The 14,571-nt window shown below is 43.3% G+C and overlaps 1 long non-coding RNA gene across 1 annotated transcript; it reads right to left on the minus strand.

Annotated features, from left to right (window-relative positions):
- Positions 1-3,006: 3,006 nt before the first annotated feature.
- LOC129644366 (uncharacterized) lies at positions 3,007-14,327 on the minus strand. Its single transcript, XR_008710821.1, has 3 exons — positions 13,896-14,327; positions 12,255-12,511; positions 3,007-3,555 (listed from the first exon to the last, which is right to left on the minus strand). It is a non-coding gene; the product is annotated as an uncharacterized LOC129644366 (long non-coding RNA).
- Between the last annotated feature and the right edge of the window lie 244 nt (positions 14,328-14,571).

The following is a 14,571-nucleotide window of genomic DNA, read 5'->3' on the forward strand; positions in this document are numbered from 1 at the left end:
TGTTCCTCTGTCCATGGAATTTTCCAGGCAAGAATACTGGAGTGTGTTACCATTCCCTCCTCCAGGGGATCTTCCTGACCCAGGAACTGAACCTGAGTCTCTGCATTGCAGGCAGCTTCTTTACCACCATGCCACCGGGGACACCAAAGAGAGATGTGAACCGCCCTCCATTTGGCTGACCACCAACTCCCGTCACAGTAGAGTCCATGGGTGGAGAAGGGGCCAGCTGGCCAAGTCAGAGCGGAGCAGGCAGGTCCAGCGTCCACAAGAAGTTCAGTTTCACCTGCTACACCAGGGGTGACCCAAGGCTCCGCTGGGGTAATGAAAGTCGATCAAGTGGGCTCTGTAGCCAGGCAGGCACTCAGGCCCATCAGTCAGCATGTGGGCGCTGTCCTCCGACTCCTTCACAAAGATTGGGGGCTGGCCGGGGTTGCCCCTTGGGAGTCCCTCAGGAGGGCTCTCGGGGCTTTCCCCCTGCCAGCACCCCCCTTTCTGACAAAAGCACATTGGTTCGGGCCCAGGTGGCTTCTTGGGGCCTGTCCAGTCCTTCAGGGTCCCCTCGAGGTGGTGGGTGAATGAGAACAGCCAAGAACTGCATTTTCTTTATTAGCCTCTTACCCTTAATGGCCCCCTCCATCAAGTCTTGGTCGTTACAGACCCTGAAGGCCTCCTGTACCAAGGCTGACGATGGGATCTGGGGCCCAGCTCAAGCTTTTGTGATTTTCCACGGATGCCAGGAGTAGCCTGCGTGATAAACTGCATGGCAAATAGTGTCCTGCCCTCTGAGGACTCAGGGTCTGTACAGGTGTGATTCCTGAATGCCTCTCACCACCTGGCTCAGGAAGACTGCCAGGTTTTCATCTTTTTCTTGTGTAACCTCTCCTGCCTAACATGGTATAATGTTCTTTAAAAAGTCATATATTCACTAAGCCTATATTTCAGGCATTGCAAAGTATTAATACAGGAAAAGTGAAACATAACCATGTGAGGAACTTTCAATATATTCAAACATCTGCAGCAGTTTTACTTGCAACAGTCAAAAACTGGGAACGCAAATACAGATAAACAGATGAATAGGCAAATAGTAGTATATCTACAGAACATATTTCTCATCAATATAAAAAAATATATTTCACATAAGGGTACCTGAGAGGAAAAGTAGAAACACTTCATGACTTTAATCATATAAAATTTTAGACAATTAAAACTTAGTTCAGTTCAGTTGCTCAGTCATGTCTGACTATTTGTGACCCCATGGACTGCAGCACGCCAGACCTCCCTGTCCATCACCAACTCCCAGAGTTTACTCAAACTCATGTCCATTGAGTCAGTGATGCCATCCAACCATCTCATCCTCTACCATCCCCTTTTCCTCCTGCCCTCAATCTTTCCCAGCATCGGGGTCTTTTCAAATGAGTCAGCTCTTTAGCATCAGGTGGCCAAAGTATTGCAGTTTCAGCTTCAACATCAGTCCTTCCAATGAATATTCAGGATTGATTTCCTTTAGGATGGGCTGGTCAGATCTCCTTGCAGTCCAAGGGACTCTCAAGAATCTTCTCCAAACCCACAGTTCAAAAGCTCTGATTCTTCAGTGCTCAGCTTTCTTTATAGTCCAGCTCTCACATCCATACATGACCACAGGAAAAACCATGGCCTTGACTAGATGGACCTGGAGCCCCCCAAAATAAAGTCTGTCAGTGTTCCCATTGTTTCCCCATCTATTTGCCATGAAATGATGGGATCAGATGCCATGATCTTAGTTTTTCTGAGTGTTGAGCTTTAAAACAAATCAATGGTTGACTAGAGGTCAGAGTGACATCAATAAAGGAAACAAGGTAAAAATGAAGGTGGGTAGGTTTTTTAATGGATGTGATGATGGTTTCATGGATTTATATAAATGTCAAACTTATCGAAGTGTATGTTTTAACTATGTGCATTTTACTGCATCTAATTATGTATTAAAATGTAAAAATATATTCAAAATAAAAATCTGTATTTCTTACTGCTTAAATAAATGAGCTTACTGTTTAAATAAATGATCTCATTAGGCGAATGTTGGCTATTAACTATCCCATGAATAGTTAGATTTGTGTTCCTTTTATTAACCCATGATTGTAAACAACAATAATTTTAGCATAGGTGGTACTATGGTTCCAGGCAGTCACAAAACACTTCTCCTAAAGCCTGCCATTCTCCTACATATTATTGTTATCAAAACGACAGAAATGTTTCAACCTTCTCAGGTCAGCTTCCCCAGAATACACAACGGTTGCCTGAAAAGTCATTGTTCAGTTAGCACCACTGTTCCCCGAGAAGATGCAACGGTTTGCTGGCACTGGCAACATGGAAATGTCTTCTGAAACATTCTAGATGGGTGGTCTGTCTTTCATACATTCCTACAATGACACGATTCCTTCTGCAGGAGGCAACCCCAATCCAATTAGGAAATGAGAGGACAAACGAGTCAGAAGAAATAGCGCCCTGGGAGGGGTTCACTGAGAAGTCAAAGCTGAAGGAGACCCAGATGCTTCTCCAGGGGAGCCTTCTGGCAGGAGAGGTTATCGCCTGAAACCAAAGGTTTATTCACTAACTAGTCAGACTTTAAGTGTCCGCTAATTAGGTCCTGAGACAATCAGTAAAGAAATTCAACAGGAAATTACCTGTCAGTGCATTCAGCCCGAATTTTTATTCTACTTCAGAAAATGTCAAGGCCTGTTATAAGACCTGAGAATAACAAATGTGGCTTTGACTTTTTCAAAATCCAAAAGGGAAAAATGAACTATAAAAGGGAGAAAAAGCCTTCTTGACTCTTCATAGGCAAATGGAAAGAGGGAAAGAAGAAAAAGTCAGACCCAAGAGGATTATGTGATATGTTTATGAGATTAGACTTTTCTTATAGAAGATTTCATGAAAACCATTTAAGTTTTGCTTCAAAATGGACTCAAGGCCTTTAAAGATTACAGCTGGTTAGTATGTCTTCTGACCCTCAGACAATGTCGGGGTGGTGTGGTTAAATCACAGGCATTATTTATGCAGTGAAAAGATGTAGTTGTGTAAGAAGGTTGTATTTTCAGGTTAGGTTAACAACTTCCTCTGTGTCCCTACCAGCTCAGCAGTTTTTCCACCTTACTCACTTCCCATTCATCCAGTTCCCTTTCCCATCCCACTTCTTCTAGCTCTTTCTCTCTACTTGTTACTCTAGGTTCCGCCTTCTTCATCTAAATTCCATAAGCCTCCTATTTTTCTTAGTTCAGTTTCCTGCAGAAATTCCTACAGATTCTGGGACAAAGATTCATGTCAAAGCAGTTTATTTTTAAAGTGCAAGAAACACTTATATAGGAAAAGGGAAAAAGATGAGGGAAGGGAAAGCAGTCAGTGAGTGGTATATATCAGGTGAGTCAACGCTAGGTAACTGGAGTTTAACTCTACAAGAAACTACTAGAAAACTGTACAAAATTGTGTGCCTCCGATTTCTTCCAGTTGAAGTCAAAGGAGCTGCAGCATTGTACACCACCTCTGAGTAGGCTGAAGGCGAAAAGCTGGGGAAAAGATATTCTGTGAAAATGGAAACAAAAAAAATTATAGTAGCAATACTTATATCAGACAAAATAGACTATAAAGCCAAGGCTGTAACAAGAGACAAAGCCACTATATACTGATAAAGGGATCAATCCAACAAGAAGATATAATACTTCTAAATATTTATGCAAGCAAAATAGGAGCATCTGAATACATAAAGCAAATATCAACATACATTAAAAGAAAAAGTGACAGTAACACAATAGTTGTAGAGGACTTTAATATGCTACTTATACCACAGGATAGATAGATCGGATCAGATCAGTCGCTCAGTCGTGTCCAACTCTTTGCGACCCCATGAATCACAGCACGCCAGGCCTCCCTGTCCATCACCAACTCCCGGAGTTCACTCAGACTCATGTTCATCAAGTCAGTGATGCCATCCAGCCATCTCATCCTCTGTCGTCCCCTTCTCCTCCTGCCCCCAATCCCTCCCAGCATCAGAGTCTTTTCCAATGAGTCAACTCTTCGCATGAGGCGGCCAAAGTACTGGAGTTTCAGCTTCAGCATCATTCCTTCCAAAGAAATCCCAGGGCTGATCTCCTTCAGAATGGACTGGTTGGATCTCCTTGCAGTCCAAGGGACTCTCAAGAGCCTTCTCCAACACCACAGTTCAAAAGCATCAATTCTTCAGTGCTCAGCCTTCTTCACAGTCCAACTCTCACATCCATCCAGGATAGATAAGCCAGACAGAAAATCAATACGGAAACACTGGTCTTAAAGAATACCAGACCAGATAGTCTTAATAGGACATTGTTGGGAAGCCCAGTACAAAATAGCCGGTTGGAGGAAGTCCTTGGGAAAATGGCGAAGGGCCAGAAGTACCCCAGCTTGGTGCTGCAGGCAGAAAAACATCTTCTGCCTTTGGTTATGCCCAGCGCCAAGATTTAATAATAAATATTAAGGATGTTGCTTGAGAAAACGGGTTATGGGATAAGCACATGGGTCACTTGGAGCACGCTGTCCTTGAAATATTTTTACTGATTAGGTGTTAACCCCGTACGTGCTCTGCTGGCTGTATACCTAAGCTCTTTATTCCTGCTTCTATAAAAAGGCTTGACTGCAGAAATAAACTCGTCAGTCCTAGCAAAAGACTGTCCGAGTGTCATTCTTTCGGGTTCGTCGCTTCCAAGTCCCGGGGAGAAAATCCCCAACAGACATTCCATCCCAAGCAGAAAAATACACATTCTTTTCAGACGCACATGGAATGTAATACAGGATAGAGCCTGTGGGACCACAAAGTAAGCCTCAGTAAATTTAAAAAGACTGACATTATATCAAGCATCTTTTCAGACCACAATGGTATGAAATTAGAAATCAACTACAAGAGGAGAATGGGAAAAAACACAACTGAACAAAGACTAAACATGCTACTGGGTAATCCATGGGTCAACAAGGAGATCAAAGAGGAGAACAAAAAACATCTTGAGATAAGTGAAAGTGGAAACAAAACGTACCGGCGTCTATGAAACACGGCAAAAGTCACTCTAGGAGGGAGGTTTTAGTGATATAGGCCTACCTCAAGAAACAAGAAGAATCACAATCTTACTTGACACCTAGAGAAGCTAGAAAAAGAAGAACAGAGACTCAAATTAGTGGAAGGAAGGAAACAATGAAGGTAAGAGTGGAAATAAATGAAATAGAGACCGGAACGACAGGAAAGATTAAGGAAACTAAGAACTGGGTCTTTCAACAAGTGTCATGATATCACTTGCATGCAGAATCTAAAATACGGCACAAACGAACCTCCCTGCTAAACAGACGCCGGCTCCTGGACACAGAGAGCAGATTCTGCAGTTGCCAAGGGGAGGGAGGGAAAGAAAGAGACAGACTGGGAGACTGGAGTTGGTAGATGCAAATTATCACATTTAGAATGGACAAACAACAAGGTCCTAATGTACAACATGCGGAACTATTCATATACTCAGTATCATGCAATAAATCATAATGGAAAAGAATATTTTAAAAGAATATATATGTGTGTAAACTGAGCTACTTTGCTACAGCAGAGATTGGCACAGCAAAATAAATCAACTATAGTTCAATTTTAAAAAAAGAACTATGTTGTTCAAAAGATAAAATCTACAAATATTTAGGCCAGACTCATCAAGAAAAAAAAAAAGGGAGGAAGAGGCAAATAGACAAAGGCAGAAATGAAAAAGGATAAGTTACAACTGACACCAAAGAAATGCGCAGAACCGTAAGAGATTACTAGAGAATGGACAGCCTAGAAGAAATAGATGGATTCCCAGAAACATACAATGAAGACTGAATCTCACAATAACCTACATGGGAAAAGAATTTGAAGAAGAGTAGACACACGTATATGTATAACCGAAGCACTTTGCTGTACTCCTGAGACTAACACCACACTGTTAAACAACTCTACTTCAATATAAAATAAAAAATCTTTTTAAAAGATGGACTTGAATCAGGCTTCCAGTTCAAGATGGTGGAGAAGGACACACGCTCATCTCCTTCTGTGAGAGCACTGAAATCACGGCTAGCTGTTCAACAACCAGCAACAGGAGAATGCCAGAACCCACCAAAAGAAGATACCCATACCTAAAAACAGGAGAGGCTGCAGTGAGACCATGCAAGGGGCACAATCGCAATAAAATCAAATCCCACACCCGCCAGGTGGGTGACCCTCAGACTGGAGAACAGTAATCCCAAAGACGCTCTCCCGCTGTCGTGACGGTCCTGAACCCCACACCAGGCTCCCCGCCCGGGGACCCAACAAAGAGACGGGGAGCCCCCAGGAATCTGACCTGGAAGCCACCGGGATTTGATTACAGGACTTCCACAGGACTGGGTGAAACAGAGACTCCCCTTTTGAGGGCACAACAAAATTTTGTGTGCACCAAGACTCAGACGAAAGGAGCAGTGACCCCACAGGAGACTGAACCAAAACCACCCGCCAGCACTGGAGGGTCTCCCGTGGAGGCCTGGATCGACAGGGGCTCCGCACAGGGCCAGGGCACTGGAGGGTCTCCCATGGAGGCCTGGATCGGCAAGGGCTCCCCACAAGGCCGGGGCGCTGGAGAGTCTCCCGTGGAGGCCTGGATCGACAGGGGCTCAGCGCAGGGCCAGGGTGCTGGAGATTCTCCCGTGGAGGCCTGGACCAGCAGGGGCTCAGCACAGGCACAGGACACTGGAGGGTCTCCATGGAGGCCTGGATCAGCAGGGGCTCAGCACAGGCACAGGACACTGGAGGGTCTCCATGGAGGCCTGGATCAGCAGGGGCTCAGCACAGGCACAGGACACTGGAGGGTCTCCATGGAGGCCTGGATCAGCAGGGGCTCAGCACAGGCACAGGGCACTGGAGGGTCTCCATGGAGGCCTGGATCGGCAAGGGCTCCCCACAAGGCCAGGGCACTGCAGGGTCTCCCATGGAGGCCTGGATCGGCAAGGGCTCCCCACAAGGCCGGGGCGCTGGAGAGTCTCCCGTGGAGGCCTGGATCAGCAGGGGCTCAGGGCAGGGCCGGGGCGCTGGAGATTCTCCCGTGGAGGCCTGGATCAGCAGGGGCTCAGCACAGGCACAGGGCACTGGAGGGTCTCCATGGAGGCCTGGACCAGCAGGGGCTCAGCACAGGCACAGGACACTGGAGGGTCTCCAAGGAGGCCTGGACCAGCAGGGCTCCCCACAGGGCCAGGGCGCTGGCAGCTGCAGTCCCAGAAGCTCCCCCTTCATGTAGGCCCTCTTGGAGGCCACCATTAACCCTACCATAGAGCCCACAGAATGCAGGGCTGGGTCTGCACAGGCCACACAACAAACAGGGAGGGTGTGCAACCCCACCTAACAGCAGATAATTGGATTAAAGCCTTAGGGACAAGGCCCTGTTCACCAGAGCACAGCTCAGCATCTCCCACCCAGTCCCTCCCATCAGGAAGCTTACACAAGCCTCTTAGCTTCCTCCACCAGAGGGCAGACAGATGCAGCAAGAAGCACCACAGCCCCACAACAGCTAGGACAAAAATCACATTACAGAAAGTTAATCAGAATGAAAAAGCAGAAAGTTATGTCCCAGATGAGGGGATAAGATAAAACTCCAGAAAAACAACTAAATGAAGTGGAGATAGGCAAACTTTCAGAAAAAGAATTCAGAATAATGATAATGAAGATGATCCAGGATCTCAAGAAAACAACAGAGAAGATGCAAGAAATGTTTACCAAAGACCCACAAGAAGTAAAGAACAAGCAAACAGAGATGGATAATGTACTAGAAGGAATCAATAGCAGAATAGCTGAGGCAGAAGAACAGATAAATGACCTGGAGGACAGAATGCTGGAAATCACTGCCGCAGAACAGAAAATAGAAAAAAGAGTGAAAATATGTGAAGACAGCCTAAGAGACCTCTGGGACAACATTAAACACACCATTTGCAATATAGGGGTCCCAGAAGGAGAAAGAGAGAGAAAGGACCTGAGGAAGTATTTAAAGAGATAATAGCTGAAAATTTCCCAAACATGGGAAAGGAAATGGTCAAACAAGTCCAGGAAGCACAGAGAGTCCCAGGAAGGATAAACCCAAAGAGGAACACACTGAGACTCACAGTAATCAAGCCAAAAAAAATTAAAAACAAAGATAAAACATTAAAAGCAGCAAGAGAAAAACAGAAAATAACATACAAAGGAACTCCCATCAGGGTATTAGCTGATTTCTCAACAGAAACTTTACAACCCAGAAGCAAATGGCACAATATATTTCAGTGATAAAGGGAAGAACCTGCAACCAAAAATACTCTACCCAGCAAGACTCTCCTTCAGATTTGATGGAGAAATCAAAAGCTTTCCAGACAAGCAAAAGTTAAGAGAATTCAGCACCACCAAAGCAGTTTGCAACAAATGCTAAAGGAATTTCTCTAGGCAGTAAACACGAGAGAAGAAAAAGATATACAGGATTGGGAATACGTGTACATCTGTGGCGGATTCATGTTGGTGTATGGCAAAACCAATACAACATTGTAAAGTAATTAGCCTCCAATTAAAACAAATAAATTTAAAAAAAAAAACAAATTTAAATTAAAAAAAAAGAAAGAAAGAAAAAGATACACAGAAAATAAACCCAAAACAATTAAGAAAATGGTAATAAGACCATCAGTCAGTTAGTTCAGTCGCTCAGTCGTGTCCGACTTTTTTCGACCCCATGAATCACAGTACGCCAGGCCTCCCTGTCCATCACCAACTCCCGGAGTTCACTCAGACTCACGTCCATCGAGTCAGTGATGCCATCCAGCCATCTCATCCTCTGTCGTCCCCTTCTCCTCCTGCCCCCAGTCCCTCCCAGCATCAGAGTCTTTTCCAATGAGTCAACTCTTCTCTGAGGTGGCCAAAGTACTGGAGTTTCAGCTTTAGCATCATTCCTTCCAAAGGAATCCCAGGGCTGATCTCCTTCAGAATGGACTGATTGGATCTCCTTGCAGTCCAAGGGACTCTCAAGAGTCTTTTCCAACACCACAGTTCAAAAGCATCAATTCTTCAGCACTCAGCCTTCTTCACAGTCCAACTCTCACATCCATACATGACCACAGGAAAAACCATAACCTTGACTAGACGGACCTTTGTTGGCAAAGTAATGTTTCTGCTTTTGAATATGCTATCTAGATTGGTATGACTAGAATGCTAGATTTGTAATTTTAAAGAAATAGATAAATTTAAAGAAATAGATATGCAACAAGCAACAAAAGTTTACTGTATAGCAGGAGGAACCATAGTCAATATCTTTTAATATTCTGAAATGGAAAAGAGCCTCAAAAGTAACATACGTGTATTTGTATAACTGAATCACCTTGCTGTGCACCTGAAACATTGTAAGTCAAATATACTTCAATAAAATATACATTAAGAAAAAATAAAAATAAAAAAGAATCAAGAAGAAATAGAACATCTAATAGATAAATTACTAGTAGCAAAATTAAAGCAGTAGTCAAAAACTCCCAAGAAACAACAAACCAGATGGCATTCCAGTTGTATTCAACCAAACATTTAAAGAACATTTAATACCTATAATTCTCAAACTATTTCCAAAATATGAAGAAGTAACGCTTCCAAACTGACTGTATGAGGCTGCTGCTGCTGCTGCTGCTGCTGCTAAGTCGCTTCAGTCGTGTCCAACTCTGTGTGACCCCATAGATGGCAGCCCACCAGGCTCCCCCGTCCCTGGGATTCTCCAGGCAAGAACCCTGGAGTGGGTTGCCATTTCCTTCTCCAATGCATGAAAGTGAAGAGTGAAAGGGAAGTCGCTCAGTCGTGTCTGACTCTTAGCGACCCCATGGACTGCAGCCTACCAGGCTCCTCTGTCCATGGGATTTTCCAGGCAAGAGTACTGGAATGGGGTGCCATTGCCTTCTCTGTATGAGGCTAGCATTACCCTAAAACCAAAAACAAGACAAAGCTACTACAAGAAAAGAAAATTAAAGTTCAATATCCTTGATGAACATAAATGCAAATATACTGAGCAAAATATTAGCAAACAAAAATCAACAGCACATTAAAGGAATCATATACCATGATCAAGTGGAATTTGTTCCAGGAATGCAAGGACAGTGCAACATCCACAAAGCAATCAACATAATACACCACATTAACAAAACCAAGGATAAAAATTGTTTGATTGTCCCAATAGATGCAGAAAAAAACATAGAAAAAACTCAGGAACCATTTATGGTAAAAGCTCTCAACAAAGTGAGTATAGAAGGAACATAGCTCGACATAAGAAGGGCCACATGTGACAAACCCACAGACAGCATCACACTCGGTGGCGAGAGGCTGAAGCCTTTTCTCTAAGATCAGGAACATGACAAGGTGCCTATCGTTGTCACGGGTATTCAACGCAGTATTGCAAGTCCCGTGAGAGCAATCAGCGATCAATAAATCAAGAAAGAAATAAGAGGCATTAAAATAAAAGGCAATCAAACTGGAAAGGCAAAAGTAAAGCTGCCACTATTCGCAGGTTATATGATACTGTATATAGAAAACCCTAAAGACTCCACCAAAAAAACAAAACTGTTCTAAAGAGAAAAACAAAAAGAAAAAAAATACTGTTCTAAATAATAAGTGAATTTAGTAAAGATGCAGGATACAAAATTAATACACAGAAATCTACTGCATTTCTATATAATAATAACAATCTATCAGAGAGGGAAATTAATTAAAATTAATACCATTTGCAATTGCATCAGAAGAATAAAATTCCAAGGAAAAACTTTAGTAAAGGAGGTAAAAGCCCTGTACTCTGAAAACAAAGATACTGATGAAAGAAACTAAAGACAGCACAAATAAATGGAAAGACGTGCCATCCCATGGGTTAGCAGAATGAATGCTGGTAACATGGCCTTACTCCCCAAAGCAATCTGTATATTTAATGCAATCCCTATCAAAACACCAACACCATTTTTTTGCAGAACTGAAACAAATAATCCTTAAATTTTTAATGAAATCACCAAAGACCCTCAATGGCCAAAGTCATCTTGAGAAAGAAAAACAAAACTAGAGGCATCAGACTGCCTGAATTCGAGCTGTACGACAGAGCCATAATAACCAAACTATGGTTCTGAGAGAAGAGCGAACAGAACAGGGAGTCTAGAAATGAACCCAAGCACTTACGGTTTACATCAGAGCCATAATAACCAAACTATGGTTCTGAGAGAAGAGCGAACAGAACAGGGAATCTAGAAATGAACCCAAGCACTTCCGGTTTACACAGTCGGGGAAAGACAGTCTCCTAACTAAATATATTGGAGAAGGAAATGGCAACCCACTCTAGTACTCTTGCCTAGAAAATCCCATGGATGGAGGAGACTGGTGTCCATGGGGTCATAAAGAGTCAGACACGACTTTGGACACCACTGTCTCATAACTTATAGAAAAACAAATTCAAAATGGATTAAAGACTTGAATACAAGACTGGAAATCCTAAAACTCCTAGAAGAAAACATAGGCAGTAAGTTCTTTGAAATCATTCTTAGTAATATCTTTTTGAATCTGTGTCCTTGGGAAGGTTGACAAAAGCAAAAATAAACAAATTAATTATATATCAAATTATAGGCTTCTACACAGCAAAGGAAATCAGTAACAAAATGAAAAGGCAAGCTTCTGAATGCGATAATATATTTGCATATCATATGCTTGGTAAGGGGTTAACACCCAGAGTCTCTATATATAAACTGATTTGTTCTTGCTGTTTAGTTTCAAAGTCACATCCGACTCTTTTGGGACCCCATGGACTGTAGTCTGCCAGGCCCTTCTGTCCATGGGATTGCCCAGGCAAGAATACTGGAGTGGGTAAGAATTTTCTTCTCCAGAGCATCTTCCCAACTCAGGGATTGAACCTGCATCTCCTGCTTGGCAGGCAGATTCTTTAAAACTGAGCCACCTGGGAAGCCCGAAAGAACTGATGCAACTTAATTTAAAAAAATTTTTTTATTAAGAAATGGGCAGAGGACCGGAACAGACATTTTTTCTGAAGAAGACATACAGATGACAAACAGGCACATTTTTAAAAAATGCTCAACTTCACTAATTATCAGGGAAATGCAATCAAAACATGATGAGATATTACTACCTCACACCTTTTAGAATGGCTGTTACTAAGAAGACAAAAAATAACAGGTGTTGGTGAGGATGTGGAGAAAAAGGAACCCCTGTTCATTGATGGTTGGTGTTCACTCACTCAGTCGTGTCCGACTCTGTGACCCCATGGACTGCAGCACGCCAGCCTTCCCTGTCCTTCACCATCTCTGGAAGCTTGCTCAAGCTCATGTCCATCGATTAGTGATGCCATCCACCTTGTCCTCTGTCGTCCGCTTCTCCTCTTGCCTTCAATCTTTCCCAGAGTCGGCTCTTTGCATCAGTGGCCAAAGTACTGGAGCTTCAGCTTTAGTACAGTCCTTCCAATGAGTATTCAAGATTGATTTCCTTTAGAATTGACTGGTAGGAATGTAAATTGGGGGAGTCACTACGGAAAACAGTCTAGAGGTTCCTCAAAAAGTTAAAAATAGAACTACCCTACATCCAGCAATTCCACTTTTGAGACTCCAAAGACAACAAAAATGCTAATTTGAAAAGATATATGCACCCCTACATTTGTTGCAGCATATTTAAAATAGCCAAGATATGAAAGCAACCTAAGTGTCCATCAACAGATGAATGGATAAAGAAGATGTGGAATACACACACACACACACACACACGTGGGCTTCTCTGGCGGCTCAACTGGTAAAGAACCCACCTACCAATGCAGGAGATACAAGCTCAATTCCAGGGCCAGGAAGATCCTCTGGAGAATGAAATGGCAACCAGCTCAGTATTCCTGCCTGGAAAACTCCATGGACAGGTGCCTGGCAGGTTATTGTCCATGGGCTTGCAACAGAGTTGCACACACACACACACACACACACACACACACAAAATGAAATATTAATCTGCCATGTAAAAGACTGAAATCTTGCTATTTGTGACCGCATAGATGGACCTGGAGGGAGTTATGCTGAGGTAAATAAGTCAGACAGAAAGTCAAATACCATACAATCTCACTTATATGTGGGATATTAAAAAATAAATACAGATTCATAGATACAGAGAATAAACTTAATAAACTGATGGTTGCCAGAAAGGAGGAAGGTAGGGGGATGAATGATATGAGTGAAGATTAAGAGGCACAAGCTTTCAGCTATAAAATAAGTAAGTCAAGAGGATGTAACACACAGAATATGGAATATAGTTTAAAATATTATAACTTTAAGTGGTAACTGGACTTACTGTGGTGACCATCTCATAATATACATGTCAAGTCACCATGCTGTACACCTGAAATGAATATAATGTTGAATGTCTTAATACTTAAATTTTTAAAAAATGGCGTGCAGCACTTCTGTGCAGTGTCAACCTCGTGATCCAGAAATAATACTTCCCAGAATTTCCTTCTCCGTGGGATTCTAGGTTAGCGCTGGCCTCTAAAGAAATCCATACAAGAGTTGGAAGGCAGAAAGGAGGCAGTCAGTATCCAGCGCTCTTTGAGGGTCAGTGCAGAGTCCCTGGCACTGCGGCAGCTCATTCACTGTCACTGAGCTCTGAGCTGTCTGGCTGGCACATGCAAGCACCCAGATCTGCAGCTCCTCCTAGTCCACTGGTCCTCCCCAGCCTCCCCAGGCCCTGAGCCAGATGTGTGCACATCTCCATGATGAAAGACACCAGCTTTTCCTGCGGACCTGAAGTCTGGCTTTCCCACAAACCACCCACTTTATGAAGATTGGAGGCAGTGAAAGACAGATGTGGGTCCTAATAGGAGAGGCGGACACGGGCTCTAACTCACCGTCGTGGGCTCTCATTTCTCCTCCTTGTTATCTGCATCTAGTCTTCCGTCCTGATCGTAGATCTAGCTGAATCTTAGAGACTTCCAGCTGGGTACCAGAGGCAGAGACAACAGCCTGCATAGCCCGTCCCACCAGCTCCCAGTCACAGAAGAGCCAACTCGATAATAAATCTCTTATTCTATGTCAAAACCTGGCTGATGCAACATGGTAGCTGGTAGCTCTGTGACAAGGTACTAAAATGAAACTATTTCAGACTCAGCTGTACTTATGTGTGCCATCATCCATAAACTTTAAGAGGCGAAGTAATAACATGAGGTATGGAGAATAAAGAACAAATGACTCCAAATATAATGATGACGTTCTTCTATCTGTAAGCCTTAAGGCTTTCCCTTGCATTCAAAATAAAGTCTAAACTTGCTTATATAGCACAAGAACCTTCAGTCACAACTCCACTCTCCAGCCAAACCGAAACCATCTGCAATCACCCAATTCTTTCTCCTCTCCTCTCCTCTCTTCTCCCTCCTCTCCTCTCCTCTCCTCTCTTCTCCCTCCCTTCCATCCCCTCCCCTCGAGCTCTCCTTGCCTGCTTCCCTTCCTTCTTCCCAACCTTCTCCTAGGCTCTTCCACCTATAACATCCTGCTCTTAAATCACACACACACACACACACACACACA

The sequence above is a fragment of the Bubalus kerabau genome, chromosome 2 (genome assembly GCF_029407905.1).
Source record: "Bubalus kerabau isolate K-KA32 ecotype Philippines breed swamp buffalo chromosome 2, PCC_UOA_SB_1v2, whole genome shotgun sequence".
Classification (NCBI taxonomy): Eukaryota; Metazoa; Chordata; class Mammalia; order Artiodactyla; family Bovidae; genus Bubalus; species Bubalus kerabau.